Source organism: Rhinolophus sinicus, chromosome X, assembly GCF_036562045.2.
Source record: "Rhinolophus sinicus isolate RSC01 chromosome X, ASM3656204v1, whole genome shotgun sequence".
Taxonomy (NCBI): domain Eukaryota; kingdom Metazoa; phylum Chordata; class Mammalia; order Chiroptera; family Rhinolophidae; genus Rhinolophus; species Rhinolophus sinicus.
In genome coordinates this window covers 42141512-42158404 of record NC_133768.1, presented here as the reverse complement: position 1 = coordinate 42158404, position 16893 = coordinate 42141512, and the positions used below count along the sequence as shown (strand labels likewise).

At 38.6% G+C, this 16893-nt stretch overlaps 1 pseudogene; it reads left to right on the top strand.

Moving 5' to 3' along the window:
- The first annotated feature begins 7736 nt into the window (after positions 1-7736).
- On the top strand, positions 7737-11498 carry LOC109438819 (large ribosomal subunit protein uL15; annotated as a pseudogene).
- The last annotated feature ends 5395 nt before the right edge of the window (positions 11499-16893 follow it).

Below are 16893 nucleotides of genomic sequence, written 5' to 3'. Positions count from 1 at the left end.
TTTTGAGTTTTGGTTGCCACAAATTGTCCCTGTTGATGGTGGTCGAATAGCCTCCTTTAAGGGGGGTGGGGGGTGGGGGGGTGGGAGATGAGGGTAAGGGGGATCGAATATATGGTGATGGAAGGAGAACTGACTCTGGGTGATGAACACACAATGGGATTTATAGATGATGTAATACAGAATTGTACACCTGAAATCTATGTAATTTTACTAACAATTGTCACCCCAATAAATTTAATAAAATAAAATAAAAAGAGAGAAATTATGGAGCCAAGAATAATATATCCAGCAAAGATATCCCTTAGATATGAAGGAGGAATAAAGACCTTTCCAGACATACAGAAGCTGAGGGAATTTTATAATACACAACCTGCACTACAAAAAATACTAAAGGAGGCTATTCGACAACCATCAACAGGGACAATTTTTGGCAACCAAAACTCAAAAAGGGGGAGAGTAAAGGCCTGAACTGGAATACGGGAATGGAGAAAGTAAGCGTGCTGAAGAAAATGGAATGCTCTAAATATCAAACTTTCTTTTATATAAACTTAAGGGTAACCACTCAAAAACAATCCAGAACTGAAATACGTACTGTAATAAAAGAAGAAACAGAGGGAAACATCATAGAATACCACCACACAGAAATAATAGACAACAACAAAAAGGCAAAGAAACAATGGAGACACAGACTTACCAGAAAACAAAAGATAGAATGACAGGAAATCCTCACATATCAATAATCACCGTAAATGTAAATGGACTGAAAAAAAAGAATGTTTAAGGAGCTTAGAGACGACGTAAAGAAGAATACAGATATCACAGTGAACAACCAGTTAGAACTAAAGAACAGAATTACTGTAATAAAGAACTCACTTGAAGGAATTAACAGCTGGTTGGATGAGGCAGAGGATCGAATCAGCGACTTAGAAGACAAGTTAGCAGAGATCACCCAAACAGAACAGCAGAAAGAAAAAAGAATGAAAAACAACGAAGATGGTTTAAGAGACCTCTGGGATAACATCAAGTGCAACAGCAGCATCATAGGAATACCAGAAGGTGAAGAGAGGAAGCAAGGGATTGAGAACATATTTGAAGTTATAATGTCCAAAAACTTCCCTAACCTGATGAAGGAAACCCACATACAAGCCCAGGAAGTGCAGAGAGTTCCAACCAGGATAAACCCAAACAGGTCCACACCAAGACACATTATAGTTGAAATGGGAAAGGTGAAAGACAAAGAGAGAATCCTAAAAGCAGCAAGAGAAAGAGAGAGGGTTACATACAAGGGAACTCCCATAAGACTATCAAATGACTTTTCTACAGAAACATTGAAGGCCAGGAGGGAGTGGCAGGAGATACTCAAAGTGATGGAAAACAAAGGCCTACAACCTAGATTGCTTTATCCAGCAAGGCTATCATTTAAAGTTGATGGAGAGATAAAGAGCTTCCCAGAAAAGAATAAGCTAAAGGAATTTATTACCACCAAGCCAGCATTGCAAAAAATACTAAAAGGACTTCTGTAAATAGAAGAAAGATGAAAACAATCTAACTACAAATTTAAAAATGGCAATAACTATGTACCTATCAATAATCACTTTAAATGTAAACGGATTAAATGCTCCAATCAAGAGACATAGGGTGGCTGAGTGGATAAGAAAGCAAGACCCTTGTATATGCTGTATACAAGAGACTCACCTCAGATCAAAAGACACACACAGGCTGAAAGTGAAGGGTTGGAGTAAGATATTTCATGCAAATGGAAATGAGAAAAAAGCTGGAGTTGCAATACTTATATCTGACAAAATAGACTTTAAAATGAAGAACATATTAAAAGACAAAGATGGGCACTATATAATAATAAAGGGATCGATCCGACAAGAGGACATAACCCTAGTAAACATCTATGCACCCAACATAGGAGCACCTAAATATATAAAACAGATATTGACTGACATAAAGACAGAGATCAACAGTAACACTATCATAGTAGGGGACTTCAACACACCTCTGACAACAAGGGACAGGTCTTCCAGACAAAATCAATATGGAAACAACGGCCTTAAATGACACATTGGACCACTTGGATTTAATCGATATTTTCAGAGCATTTCACCCCACAGCTGCAGAATACACATTCTTCTAAAGCTCACATGGAACATTTTCCAAGATAGACCATATGTTAGGCCACAAAACAAGTCTTGATAAATTTAAGAAAATTGAAATCATACCAGTTGTCTTCTCTGACCACAGTGCTATGAAATTAGAAATGAACTACAGGAAAAAAACTGGAAGACACACCAATTCATGGAGGCTGAATAACATGTTACTAAATAATGAATGGGTCAACCAGGAGATCAAGGAAGAAATCAAAAGATATCTCGAGACAAACAGAAATGAAAACATGGCGACCCAAAATCTATGGGATGCAGCGAAAGCAGTCCTAAGAGGAAATTCATAGCATTGCAGGCCTACCTAAAGAAACAAGAAAACATCACTAATCAACAGTTTATCTTCACACTTAAGGGATCTGGAAAAGAACAGCAAAATAAGCCCAAAGGAGTACAAGGGAGGAGATAATAAAGATCAGAGCGGAAATAAATGAAATAGAAACCAGAAAAAAAAAAAAAAAATCAAAATGATCAAGAGTTTTTTTAGAGAGAAGATAAAAAAAAAACACAAACCTTTAGCCAGACTCATAAAAAAAAAGAGAGGGACCCAAATTAATAAAATCAGAAATGAAAGAGGAGAAGTGACAACAGACACCAGAGAAATAAAAAAATTTAAGAAATTACTATGAGCAACTATATGCCAAATTTGACAATCTGGAAGAAATGGACAATTTTTCTAGAGGCACACAACCTTCCAAGGCTAACTCAGAGAAGAAGAAAACCTGAATAGACTGATTACCACCAGGAAATTGAATCAGTAATCAACAATCTCCCAACAAACAAAAGCCCTGGACCAGATGGCTTTACAGGTGAATTTTTTTAACGTTCAAAAAAAATTATCACCTATTCTCCTCAAGCTCTTCCAAAAAATCCAGAAGAAGGAAGACTCCCAAACACTTTTTGAAGCCACTATCACCCTGATCCCAAAATCAGACAAAGACACCACAAAAAAAAAAAAATTACAGGCCGATATCTCTAATGAACATAGATGCAAAAAATCAACAAAAAATTAGCGAACAGAATTCAGCAATACATTAAAAAATCATACACCATGATCAAGTGGGATTCATCCCTGGTATGCAAGGGGGTGGTTCAACATCCACAAATCATCATGTGTGATACACCACCAAAACAAAAAAAAAAAAAAAAATCATCATATCAATATAATAGATTTGATAAAATCCAGCAGCCATTTATGATAAAAACCCTTAAGAAAGTGGGAATAGAGGATCATATCTCAACATAATAAAGGCCATATATGATAAACCCACAGCTAACATCATACTCAATGGGGAAAAGCTAAAACCATTCCCTTAAGATCAGGAACAAGGCAAGGTTGCCCACTTTCTCCACTTCTATTCAACATAGTGCTGGAAGTTCTAGCCACAGCAATCAGACAAGGAAAAGAAATAAAAGGCATCCAAATCGGTAAGGAGGAAGTAAAATTGTCATTATATGCAGATGATATGATACTATATATAGAGAACCCTAAAGACTCCACCAAGAAACTATTAGAGCTGATAGATGAATTTAGTAAAGTAGCAGGATACAAAATTAATATTCAGAAATCAGTTGCATTTGTATATACCAATAATAAAACATCAGAAGGAGAAATTAAAAAACCAATCCCATTTACAATTGCTCCAAAGACTATAAAATACCTGGGAATAAATTTAACCAAAGAAGTAAAAGATCTGTACTCAGAAAATTATAAGACACTGAAGAAAGAAATGAAAGAAGATACAAATAGATGGAAACACATACCATGTTCATGGATAGGAAGAATTAATATAGTTAAAATGTCCATACTGCCTAAGGCAATATACATATTCAATGCAATTCCTATCAAACTACCAATGACGTTTTCACAGAAATAGAACATATAATCCTAAAATTTATATGGGACCATAAAAGACCCCGGACAGCCTCAGCAATCTTGAGAAATAAGAACAAAGTGGGAGGTATAACAATACCTGACATCAAATTATACTACAAGGCTACAGTAATCAAAACAGCATGGTACTGGCATAAAAACAGACACATAGATCAATGGAACAGAATAGAGTCCAGAAATAAATCCATGCCTATATGGCCATTTAATCTATGACAATGGAAGCAAGAATGTACGGTGGGGTAAAGACAGTCTATTCAATAAATGGTGCTGGGAAACCTGGACAGACACATGCAAAAAATGAAGCTGGACCACCTCCTTACACCATATACAAAAATAAATTCAAAATGGCTTAAAGACTTAAATGTAAGATCTGAAACCATAAAATTCCTAGAAGAAAATATAGGAAGAAACTTCACAGACATTACCCGGAGTAAGATTTTTACTGATATATCCCCTTGTGTAAGGGAAGTAAGAGAAAAAATAAACATGTGGGATTACATCAAACTAAAAAGCTTTTTCACAGCAAAGGAAACCATCAATAAAACAAAAAGGGATCCTACTGAATGGGAAAAGCTATTTGCCAATGATATATCTGATAAGGGGTTAATATCACAAATTTATAAAAAAAACTCACTCAACTCAACTCCAAGAAAACAAACAACCCAATTAAAAAATGGGCAGGGGACATGAAGAGACGTTTTTCTAAAAAGGACATGCAAATGGCCAATAGACATGAAAAAATGCTCAACGTCACTAACCATCAGAGAAATGCAAATAAAAACCACAATGAGATACCACCTCACCCCAGTCAAAATGGCTGCCATCAATATATCAACAAACAACAAGTGCTGGTGATGATGTGGAGAAAAGGGAACCCTTGTGCACTGTTGGTGAGATTGCAGGTTGGTGCAGCCACTGTGAAAAACACTATGGAGGTATCTCAAAAATCTGAAAATGGAACTACCTTATTATCACCAATTCCACTCCTACGTATCTATCCGGAGAAATACAAAACTCTAATTAAAAAAACAATTATGCACTCCTACATTTATTGCAGCAGTATACACAATAGCCCAGACATGGAAACCACCGAAATGCCCATCGGTAGACGACTAGATTAAGAAACTGTGGTACATTTATACAATGGAGTATTACACAGCCATAAAGAAGAAAGAAATCTTACCATTTGCAACGACATGGATGGACCTAGAGAACATTACATTAAGTGAAATAAGTCAGACAGAGAAAGACAAATACCACATGATCTCACTTCGATGTGGAACCTAAAGAAAAGAACAAGTGAATAAACTAATCAGAAACAGTTTTGGAGACAGGAAAAACTGAGGGTTGCTAGATGGGAGGGGGGATGGGGATAAGGGGGAAGGTGAGGGGATTAGAAAACAGTCAGTAACCACAAGATGGCCACAGGGTTTTGAAAATTAATTTGGGGAATGTAATGAATAATGTTGTAAAGATTTTGTAGGGTATCCGATGGACATTTGTCGCATGAGGGAGACCACCTCAGGGATGATGTAGATGCCTGGTCACTTCATTGTACACCTGAAGCTGAAGCTGAACAATAATGAATGTCAACTACAAGTTTGTATATATATACACACATATATGTGTGTGTGTGTGTGTGTGTGTGTGTGTGTGTGTATGTATATGTATATACTTACAAGAAGCAGAGTACAGCATTAGGAATAGAGACAGTGGAAATGCAATGGCTGTGTGCGATGTCAGAGGGATAGTGGATGGGAGGAGGGGGGTTCACACAGTATGAGGGATATAAATGATAAACGTCTAAGTATTAATTTGTCTTGTGCACCTGAAATTAATTTTTTTTAAAAAGGTAAAAAAAACACAAGGCAAAAGACATTAAAGTGGAATTTTGACCTTAAAAAGAAAGAAGAAATTATAGCATGAACACAGTTCTGTCTTACTTATCTTCCACATGAATATGACAGTTTGAGATAGCTAAATCTCTTGAATTGTACAGCTGTTAAATGTAATTTAACTTTTTACAGCCACTTTCCAGAGAATTTGGTTGATGTTTTATTGAATTCACTGATTAGCATCTGTTGTATGGCTGCTTGAATGCAGTCATAAATAATCAGAGTATAGCTCCAAAATAATGATAAAACATACCTGTCCCATCTTCAGCCTTTTGAAACTATTTGTCATGTCATAGACTAGGACCAAGGGAAAACAGAGGATTCAAATTTCTTGTTGTGGTTTTAAAACTAAAAATACTTTTATTTACAATAAAGAGAACACATCCATTTTATTCAATTCAGGAGCATAATTGTGCAGTCAACATAATTGAGCAGAGAATTTCCCGATAAAAATTTTTGCCCAAGTCATTCCAAAGTCTAAAAGATTGGGTCTTCGTGTGAAATAAAATATTTTTTCTGTTTATTATAACTTCCCGTTTATTATAACCATAACACGCTCTTGTAGGCTTTAATATTTATGGCACACTAAAATTCAAGGGTGTGATAATGTGATAATGATTTCAGAGGAGGACTTTGGTAATCTACATAGTAATTAAGAAAAGAAAAAACAAAAATTGTTGAAAAATGTTTACAACGGTTTGCACTGACATTTTAAAATTTCATTTTCATAAGAAGCTATTCTTTCAATCTCAGGAGCTGGCATTCCTTCAGCAAAGTAATTACTTTGCATTTATATTACTTGTGAGAGATTTTTTAAATAAAAATTTCATAATTTTTGCATTACAATCAAAATATGCCGAGAGTGCCAAAAAAATGTATACAAGTGGGCACTTTGGTCAACGTTGCTCAAGCAGTTTCACCATAATCAGGAGTGCCTGGACGCTGATGGTAACCATTTTCAGCACCTCTTGTAATTGCAGAAGTCAAACATGACTTGCATTCATCTTTTACTATTGGTATATAGTGAGTATTACAATTTTAATAGTTTTCCTTTCTTAAAATGTGTACGCTTTTTTTGACACCCTCTGTATATGGTGTATTTTTGCATCAGAAGGAAGCATAATTAAAATACTATCTCTCAAAAAAAAAAAAAAAGAATGATGGTCCACACAAAAGCGACGAAAAATTGTAGGCACCAAAATTCAGAAAATGTTTCTTTATTTCACACGTGTGCATTAAGTATGTCCGTTACAACACACGACATACTAAATTATGAAGATTCATATTAGACACCACGTCCGTTCGTTATCAAGTGTGCACGTTATTCGTGCATTGTGTTTGTACTCCGATTGGTTATTCGACACTAAGTCTCGGGTTCATCTGTTTACATAGGAGTTTACCTCTCGTCCACTTGGGTATTTATAAATACTTAATTATAATTTATGTTATCATTTATTTTAAGTATTAATGTCAATAATATTTGTTTATATTTGATTATATGTTAATATTGTTATTTTATAATTCAATACATCCGTCATGTGTTGCAACAGATGTACTAAATGTGTCTGTTTGGCTGACGTTGGTAACTGGGGCTTATTTTTGTGGTAGGGCTTATATTACGAGCATCCTGAAAAACCACGCTAGGTCTTATTTTCTGGTTAGGTCTTATTTTCAGGGAAATATGGTAGGAAAAAGCAAGGGGGGGTGTAAGCCATTGTGAGGTCTCAAGGAAGAGTGTTCTAAACCGAGGAACAGCCATTGTAAAGACTGTTGTTACACATGGCATCTAGGAGGAAGACCAGTGTGGCTCCAGGGAGGTGAGTGATGGGAAGAATCATACCGTGTTTCCCCAAAAATAAGACCAGGTCTTACGTTAATTTTTGTTCCAAAAGACGCATTAGAGCTTATGTTCAGGGGATGTCATCCTGAAAAATCATGCTAGGGCTTATTTTCTGGTTAGGTCTTATTTTCGAGTAAACACGGTGCTGGTTGAGGTCAGAGAGGTAAACAGGGGCCAGATCAGGGCTTTCACTGTAAGGTAGGAACTACCAAAGGGTACCGTGCAGAGATATGACCGGTGACCTCTGTAGCTGCTCACAGAGTGTTTGTGGGAGGGGCCAGCGGGGAGGCTGGAAAACCTGACGGACTGCTGCTGCCTTCTTCCAGGTGGGGCACGAATTACTTGCCAGGACTTCAGAAAGGGTCCTTAATAGGCTTGTATATGCATGGGCCATACAAGGCATTGTTAAAGGGATAGGGGATTGGGGCCTGAGGCGAGCCAGAGTCTCACCCTTGATGTTTGAGGATTTTGTCTGGATGATGATGATGATGATGATGTGATGGTTTCATTGTCTGTTTTTCATCATGGGCATGTATTTTTACAATTAAAAATAAATAGCCTAGTTTCAGTGGGCACGCCCTGCCCCCTCCCCTCCTAGACGCAATCTTTAGGAACTAGAGGCATCCCGCTGAGCCCTCCATGCCCGCTGCAATGCAGCCTCGCCCAGCTCGTCCTGGTTTGTCCTGGACCTCCTCGGTTTTAGTAGTCCAAGTCCAGCGTCCCAAGCGAGCTGTCTCCCTCCACGGCTGGGACAGAACCCGGAGCGGGACCTCCCCAGCACGCAGGGCCTTTAGCCAATGGCAGATCGCGACATAGCGCCCAGGCGAGCTCTGCCTGGCAACCCCAGTTCAGGAAGTAGTGCCGCTCGCTGCCCAGAGCAGCTAAGTCTGAGGCCTCTCTATGGGACCGCCTCTTCCGACCCAGCCTCCTCCTGAAAATCAGTGTGTGTGATTGACTGTGTTTGTGTAACTGTATAACTTGGGAGAGGGGGCATTATTAATGTGTCGGGGAGGTGACGTATACGTCTAACTGCATGTGATTTGTATGAATGGGTGTGACTGTACTGATTGTGAGTAATCGAATGGGCTTATGGGGGCTGCTAATGTGTGTCTGTGGTTTCAGAAGTGGGTATGTGTCTGTGTTACTGTGTGACCACACGGCCCAGATCTGGTGCCTTGAGTTGCAGTGATTGTGTGAATGTCAGTCAATACTTGACGGAAAAGAGTGGCCATCACTGAGTGTGTCTGTATTTCTAGGACAAGGAGTGCGTGTGTGTGCGCGCGTGTGTGCACGCACGCATGCACTCACATATGTCCACATGGGATTGCTTCTGTGTTTGGAACTGGCTTTCTTGTGGCCAAAAAGTGTCACTGTATGTCCCTGCACCTCTCTGGAATTGTATATGAGTCTTGTATAGTAGCGAAGCTTATAGGTTCTGAAGTCAGCCAGACTGGCCGGGGTGCAAATCCTGACTCTGCCACTTACTGGAGAGGAAACCTTGGACAAAGTGCTGAACCTCTCTGTTTCTCAGTTTCTTCATTTGCAAAACATAAATCCTTATCATTTTTATGGTTAATAACATGAAGTGAAGCCGTGCTTATCTGGTGCTCAGCACAGTGCCCGGCCCACAGTAAACTCTGGGTAAATATCAGCTCATGTTAATATGTGGCTGTATCTGTAGGAGTGTGCAAGTGTGATTCTGTCTGTACTTCAGAGATCATGTATATGTGTGTGGCTCTCACAGGTTTCGTTAGTTCAAGAAATATTAATTTGGCACCTACTAGACACCAGGTACTGGATTAGACTGCGTATGCAGTTATGAAAAAATCAAACCAGCCACAGCCTCTGCCTTCAATCAACTGCCACTTTTAGGATCTGACCACACTGACCAGCTTTAACACTACAGATATACTTGCTATTGTACAAAATGACATGGGCATGAAATATTGCAAGAAAGGGTTGGAGATTATTTGAATAAATGAATGACTAGTTACACCTGTTATAGTCCAGCCTCATTATGCCCTTTAGGCCTCTTGCTGTCAGTAATCCTTCACTCTTCCTCCATTTCTTGACTCTATTGTCGTCCATGGATCTATCTTGATGCCAATACCATGCTGTTTTGATTACTGTAGCTTTATAATAAGTCTTGAAATCTGGGAGTGTTAGGCCCTCCAACTTTGTTCTTGTATTATTATACAACATTGTTTTAGCTATCCCAGTTCCTTTGAATGTCAGTTTTTTACTCTCCATCCCAAAGCCTCCTGGCATTTTGATCGGGATTTCATTGCAACCACAGATTGATTTTGCAACAATATTGAGTATTCTAATCTATGAACATGGTTTATCTTCCATTTATGTAGATCATCTTCAATTTCTCTCAACAATGTTTAGTGCTTTTCAGTGTAAAAGACTTGGAGGTCTGTTCTGTACTGGTCTCAGCCTATCAGGAACCAATGTTGTGGCTGGGCCAGCCTTTGTGGTTCTTATGATTGTAAGATGCCCTTCAGCAATAACTATCAGGAAACTTTAAAAGATACATGTTTATTACTTACAAGACCTGGAAATGGCACAGCATACCTAGGGTCACACAGCGAGGTTGTGGGGAGGAGGCGGCTCACAGGCTTGGGTTCTGCATTAGGGTTGAGGGTGGGGGCCTAGGGTTTCACCTGGCTCACTCTTTATTGGTGAATTTAAAACAAAGTGTGTCAATTTAAAACAGAGTAAAAGAAAATAAACAAGTAGTCCAAATAATCAGTTATTGAAATCACAGCTGGCTTTGAAGCGGATGCTCTTTGAAATGGATGTATCTGCAATCAAAGTCATGTATTTGTATTACAAAAAAACTGTCAGGGCTTACACTACAAAGTCTTTTACTAAATTTTTCCCTAAATGTTTAATCTTTTTTATGGTACATTTTAAATTTCAACTTCTGATTATTCATTGGTAGTATATAGAAATACAATTAATTTTTTTCTATTAAACATGTATCTTGCAATCTAGCTAAACACATTAGTTCTAGTAGCTTTTGTGTAGATTCCATAGGATTTTCTACATACACAATCGTGTGTTGAGCAAGTAAAGACAGTTTTACTTCTTCCTTTCCACTCAGTCTGCCTCTTAGTTCTTTTTCTTGCCCTTTTGCGCTGGCTGGACCCTCCAGTGAAATGTTAAACAGAAATGGTAGGAGTAGGGCTCTTTCATCTCAACCACTGACAGGCCATCCAATAACTGAGGAAGACTCAGAAACTTTGGAGCCACGTGAGCCACAGCCACGGCCTCATTGGCAAGCACCAAAAGCACCTGAGAGAGGTAATGCTGGTGGCATGCATCACCACAGGATTAACTTCGACAAATATCACCCAGGTTACTTTGGGAAAGTTGGTACGAGACACTACTACTTAAAGAGGAATGAGAGCTTCTGCCCAACTGTCAACCTTGATAAACTGTGGACCTTGGTCAATGAGCAGACACTGGTAAATGCTGCCAAAAACAAGACTGGAGCTGTTCCTATCATTGATGTGGTGTGATCAGGCTACTTACTCCAAAGTTCTGGGAAAGGGAGAGCTCCCAAAGCAGCCTGTCATCACGAAGGCCAAATTCTTCAGCAGAAGAGCTGAGGAGAAGATTAAGGGTGTTGGGGGGAGGGGGGCTGTGTCCTGGTAGCAGGGAAGTTCATTAAATGTTCACAAGTGTTTTTCTAAAAAGAAAGAGAAGAGAAGAGAAGAGAAGAGAAGAGAAGAGAAGAGAAGAGAAGAGAAGAGAAGAGAAGAGAAGAGAAGAGAAGAGAAGAGAAGAGAAAAGAAGTGTCCAGCTCAGTGGCTCAGGCAGTTGGAGCTCCTTGTTCCTAACGCCAAAGGCTGCCAGTTCGATTCCAACATGGGTCAGTGCCAGATGGCTCAGTTGGTTGGAGTGTGTCCTCTCAACCACAAGGTTGCCGGTTCGACTCCTGCAAGGGATGGTGGGCTGTGCCCCCTGCAACTAACAACGGCAACTGGACCTGGAGCTGAGCTGCACTCTCCACAACTAAGACTGAAAGGACAACAACTTGACTTGGAAAAGTCCCGGAAGTACACACTGTTCCCCAATAAAGTCCTGTTCCCCTTCCCCAGTAAAAAGAAAAGAAAAGGAAAAGAAAAGAAAAGGAAAAGGAAAGAAAAGAAAAGAAAAAAGAAAAGAGAAGAGAAGAGAAGAGAAGAGAAGAGAAGAGAAGAGAAGAGAAGAGAAGAGAAGAGAAAAGAAAAGAAAAGGTAGGAGTAGGCATCCTTGCCTTTTTCCTGATCTTAGGGTGAAAATACGCTGTCTTTTACCTTTAAGAATGAAGTAAGCTGCAGTTTTATGTAGGTGCCCTTTAGCAGGTTGAGGAAGTCCAAAATTTTCTAATTGTCTAAAATATTACTTTTTTTTTTCATTCATCAGAAATGGATGTTGGATTTTACCAAATGCTTTACTGGCATCAATTGAGATGATCATATGGTTTTTCTTTATTAGTTTGATAATATGGTGAATTACAAAAATTGGTTTTCAAGCATTAAACCAACCTTGTATTCCTGGGATTAAACCCACTGGGTCATGATGGATTATCCTGTTTATATATTGTGTTGGATTTGATTTGCTCAAATTTTGTTACAAACTCATGTATCTATGTTTATTATGGATATTTGTTCTGTAGCTGTAATATGTTTGTCTTTTTTTAAAAAAATAGACTTTATCTTTTAGAGCAGTTTTAGATTCATAACCAAATTGAGCAGAAGATGCAGAGATTTCCCGTATGCCTCCTGCCCCCACATGCATAGCCTCCTCCATTATCAACATCCTGCACCAGACTGGTAATTTGTTACAATTGATGAACCTACATTAACACATTATAACCATCCAAAGTCCATAGTTTACATGAGAGTTCACTCTTGGTTTTGTGTATTCTATGGGTTTGGACAAATGTGTAATGAACTACATGTATCCATTACAATATCATACAAAGTAGTTTCACTGACTTAAAAATCCTCTGTGCTTTCCTTCTGCACATCCCTCCCTCCCCCTAACCCCTGGCAACCACTGATCTTTTTACTGTCTCCATAGTTTTGCCTTTTCCAGAATGCAATATAGTTGCAGCCATAATGTATGTAGCCTTTTCAGGTCAGCTTCTTTTACTTATTAATATGCATTTAAAGTTCCTCCATGTATTTTCATGGCTTGATAGTTCATTTCTATTTATGACTGAATAATATTCCATTGCCTGGATATACCACAGTTTATTTATCCATTCACCACTGAAGGACATCTTGGTTGCATCCAAGTTTATGCAATTATGAACAAAGCTGCTACAAACATCTATGAGCAGATTTTTGTGTGGGCGTAGTTTTCAAAATTTTGGGGTAACTACTAAGGAGCACAATTGCTGGATGGTTTGTTAAGAGTATGTTTAGTTTTGTAAGACACTGCCAAACTGTCTTCCAAAGTGGATGTACCATTTTGCATCCCCACCAGCAGTGAATGCGAGTTGCTCTGTATCCTCCCCAGCTTTGTCAGTGGCCTGCAGTTTGGCTGTTTTGGTAGATGTGTAATGATATCTCACTGTTTTTTTCATTTCCATTTCACTAATGACTTATGTTCACTTTTCATATGTTTACCCCTTCTTTGGTGAAGTGTCTAAGATTTTACCCATTTTTAATTGGGTTTTTCATTTTCTACTATTAAGTTTTAAGAATTCTTTGGACATTTTGGATATCAGTCCTTTATCAGATGTCTTTTTCAAATATTTTCTCCCGGTTAGTGACTGGTCTTCTCATTCTCCTGACAGTGCCTTTTACGGAGCAGAAATTTTTAATTTTAACGAAGTCCAGCTTATCAATTCTTTCTTTCATGGATCATGCTTTTGGTGTTGCATCTAAAAAGTCATTGCCAAACACAGGCCACTTAGATTTTCTTCTTTGGTATCTTTTAAGAGTTGTATAGTTTTGCATTTTACATTTGGGTTTGTGATCCAATTAACTCAGAATGCTGAGTTAATTTTTGTGAAGGAGGGAAGGTCTGTCTAGATTCCTGTTTTGGCGTATGGATGTCCAGTTGTTCCAGTACCATTTATTTTATTGTGATAAAAACACTTAGCATTAGATCTACCCTCTGAACAATTTTTTAAGTGTATAATATATTATCGTTGACTTGTTGACTATGTAGGTACAATGTTGTACAGCAGCTATCTACAGCTTGTTCATCTTGTTTGCTCATTGACTAGTAACTCCCCATTTGTCTCTCACCCCAGCCTCTGACAATTACTCTTTGATTCTATTAATTTGAATATTTTAGATACCTCATATGAGTGGAATCAAGCAGTATTTGTCTTTCTGTGACTGGTTAATTTCACTTAGTATAGTGTTCTCCAGGTGCATCCATGTTGCTGCATATTGCAGAATTTCCTTCTTTTTAAAGACTGAATAGTATTCCACTGCATATATATATATACCACATTTTCTTTTTTTAGAGGGTTTCCCCGAAAGTTTTATTTATGATTACTTCACCTTGTGAAATAAAAATAAAAAAGTGTCAAGTCTGACAGTACATTGCAAATACTGTTTCAAAACAAGAAAAAAGTAACATCATACTCTTTAGAAATTGCTAACTGCAAACTGCAATAATAATAATAATAATAATAATAATACTGGTTTTTATGTTAGTCATCTTAACTGATTTTTAATTTTTAAGATTTTCACTTAAAATATAGCTAACATACAATATTATATTAGTTTCAGGTGTACACCATATTAGTTCAACATTTATATACTTAAAGAAGTGATCGCCATGATAAAACCAGTAACCATCTGACACTGTACTATGCTATCACAATATTATTGACTATATTCTTTATGTTATACCCTACATCCCCGTAACTACCTTATAACAATCAATTTTTACTTAATCCCTACCCCTTATTTCGCCCACACCCTGACCCCCCCTCCCATCTGGCAGCAGTTTGTTTCTATTTTGTTTGTTAGTTTTGTTCTTAGATTCCACATATAAGCGAAATCACATTACATCTGCCTTTCTCTGTCTGATATACTCCACTCAGCACAACACCCTCCAGGTCCATCCATGCCACCGCAGACGACAAGAACCCATTTCCTTCCATGACTGAGCAATATTCCATTGTATATATGTACCACTTCCTCTTTATCCACTCATCCATTGATGGGCACCCAGGCTGCCTCCACATCTTGGTCATTGTAAACAATGCTGCAATGAACATATGGATGCACACGTCCCAATTTTGGGTTTCTTCGGATAAATACCCAGAAGTGGGATTACTGGATTCTTCTTTGTCTCTTGTTATAGCCTGTGTTTCAAAGTCTATTTTGTCTGGTATAAGTATCGCTATCCCAGATTTTTTGGTTTTCTTTTGTTTTTTTCATTTCCATTTTCATGAAATATCCTTTTCCATCCCTTTACTTTCTGTCTCTGTGTGTCTTTCAATCTGAAGTGAGTCTCTTCTAGGCAGCGTGTGTAAGGGTTTTGTTTTCTTATCCATCCAGTCCTCCTATGTGTTTTGATTGGAGCATTTAATCCGTTTACATTGAAAGTAATTGTTGATAGATACGTAGCTATTGCTATTGTATTATTCATAATTTTGATTGTTTTTTCCATCTTAAAGAAGTTCCTCTAACATTCCGTGTAATATTGGTTTGGTGGTGATGAACTCCTTCAGTTTTTCTTGTTTGGGAAGCTCTTTATCTGTCCTTCTCTTTTAAATGATAGCTTTGCTGGGTAGAGTAATCTTGGAAGTAGATCCTTGCTTTTCATCCCATTGACTATTTCTTGCCAATCCCCTCAGTCCTGCAAAGTTTCTGCTGAGAAATCAGCTGACAGCCATATGGGAGCTGTCTTGTAGGTAACTAGTTGCCTTTGTCCTCCTGCTTTTAGGATGCTTGCTTTGTCTTTAACCTTTGTCATTTTAATTATAATGAGTCTAGATATGGGCCTGTTTGGGTTCATCCTGTTTGGGACACTCTGTGCTTCCTGGGCTTGTATGTCTATTTCCTTTGCCAGGTTAGAAAAGTTCTCAGTCATTATTTCTTCAAAAAAGTTCTCAATCCCTTGCTTTCTCTCTTTTCCTTCTGGTACCCCTATGATGAGAATGCTGTTATGCTTGATGTTGTCCCAGAGGTCTCTTAAACTATCCTAAGTTTTGAAATTCTTTTTTCGTTTTGCTGTTCTCATTGGGTGTTTTCTCTTGTCTTGTCTTCCAAATCGCTGATTTGATCCTCTACTTCATCTATTCTGCTGGTGATTCCTTCTAGTGCATTCTTCCTTTCAGTTATTGTGTTCTTCAGTTCTGACTGGTTCTTTATTATGGTTTCTCTGTTCTTTTTATGCTTGCAATCTCATTGTTGAAGTTCTCACTAAGTTCCTTGAGACTCCTTATAACCATTGTTTTAAATTCTGTCTCTGGTAGGTTGCTTGCCTCCATTTTGTTTAGTTCTTTTTCTGATTTTTCTCCTGTTCTTTCATTTGGCATGCATTTCTTTGTTTCCTCATTTTGGCTGCCTCTCTGTGTTTGTTTCTATGTATTAGGTAGATCTGTGATATCTCCCAGTCTTGGCCAGGTGGCCTTATGTAGTAGGTGTCCTATGGGACCCAGTGGCACAGTCTTCTTGGTCACCTGAGCCTGTTGCTTCAAGAGTGTCACTTGTGTGGTTTATGTGTGTGTTCTCCTGTTATCGCTGGCCTTGATTGCTATTGGCACATCAATGGGCAGGATTGACCCTCAGGCTGACAGGCTGTGGAGTTTGGCCACATCCACAGCTTATGTGCTGCTGTGTGGGAGGCTTACCCCACGGAGTGAGATTCACTCCAGTGGGCTCTGGTGCCTGTTGAGACCACCCTTTGTGTGTGCTGCTTGTGGGGCTAATTGGGTGGTGCTCTGCTGTGGTCTGAAGCCAACCTCCTGCTGTGGTTCTGGGGCCTCTTGGGAGGGCTCTGGTGCAGGCCCAGGTCACCCACTGCCTGTGACTGGCTGGGGAGTACCTGGCAGGAGCTACAAAGCCATCTGCAGTTGTTCACTGCCTGTGCTGTACCTGGAGGCACATGGGAGAAGCCACACTGTGA